This window comes from Numida meleagris, chromosome 20 (assembly GCF_002078875.1).
Source record: "Numida meleagris isolate 19003 breed g44 Domestic line chromosome 20, NumMel1.0, whole genome shotgun sequence".
Taxonomy (NCBI): Eukaryota; Metazoa; Chordata; class Aves; order Galliformes; family Numididae; genus Numida; species Numida meleagris.
The window spans coordinates 3,084,165-3,085,327 of record NC_034428.1 but is presented as its reverse complement, the minus strand read 5'-3'; the positions used below and the strand labels follow the sequence as shown (position 1 = coordinate 3,085,327).

The 1,163-nt window shown below is 65.0% G+C and overlaps 1 long non-coding RNA gene across 1 annotated transcript in view; it reads left to right on the top strand.

The window, feature by feature from the left end:
* LOC110408556 overlaps positions 1 to 1,157 on the top strand; it is a 49,488-nt gene extending 48,331 nt beyond the window's left edge. The window contains exon 11 of the long non-coding RNA XR_002444423.1: positions 267 to 1,157. This is a non-coding gene — a long non-coding RNA (uncharacterized LOC110408556). The remainder of the gene's footprint in view (positions 1 to 266) is intronic.

Here is a 1,163-nt window from a genome sequence, read left to right as displayed (position 1 = left end):
AGGAGGAGCACCATGAGATCCCATTGGAGAGCAGATGGGAGAGACTGGAGCGAGTGCTCCCCCCCAGCAGGAAGGCAGGGTCAACCTGCCACCTCCTGCCCTGCAAGGAGATGGGTAACACAAGGCTGGGACAAAGCCAGCAGTTGTGGTGGCTGTCCTGGATGGGGGGGTGGGGGGATACCGAACTCTCTTCCTTCTGCCACCTTGCAGGACCTGTGGGGCATCTCTTGTACTGTGTTTAAGGGATGCTTTCTTTTCGCTTCCAGGTAGGATTCTTCCTGCGCAGTTGCTCCCCCGTAGCATCCAAAGGTAGGGAGCTCCATCTTGTTGCCCTAACCCTATCTCCACCAACCACATCACGGAGTTTTGGGCCATGCTGTTCCCCCCGGGGCTGTTCGGGGTGCCCCTCAGAGCACGCCCACCACAGCTCCTAACAGAAAACCAGTTGATCACGGAATCGTTTGAGTTGGAAGGGACCTTTCAAGGCCATCTGGTCCCACTCCCCTGCGCCGAACAGGGACACCCACAGCTCCCTCAGGTGCTCAGAGCCCCATCCTCGGGGATGGGGGGACGTTCCAGCTGTGCGGGCAGCCTGCCGTGCCCCACCACCCTTAGCGCAACACGCTTTTTTCCTCACGCTCAGTCCACATGCCCCCCCCCCTTCCATTCCCCTCATCCCGTCACGGCAGGATTTAAAAAAAAAAAAAAAAAAAAAGGGAAAAAAGAGCAGGGCTCTCCGCCTTCCTTCTGCAGGCAGTGCCAGGCGGAGCGGGGCGGGCTGGCGGCGGGGAGCGCGGTGCCGGAGCCGTGCTGGCTGCCCCCCGCCGCTGCCCCCGGCGCAGCCCCGCCGCCCGTCGCTCACCCCCTCGCCCCCCCGCCGCCGTCGCGCCGCTTGCCAGCGCCTCCGCTGTTGAAATGGGCCAAGTTCGAGGAGCGGCGGCGGCGGCGGAGGGACGGCGTGTTTGCTCCGAGTCCCTGAACTCTTGCAGCGGGAGCCGGTGCCGCGCGGAGGGGGAACCCGGCCCGGCCCGACCCGGCGGGGGGGGCGGCGCTCGGGGCGATCCCCGGCGCTGCGGAGCTCGGTCCGCGTGTGCGTGTGCATCTTTCGCTGCAACTGAGCGCCGCGCCGTTCTCACTCCAAATCCCGTGCGGGAGCGGACGTC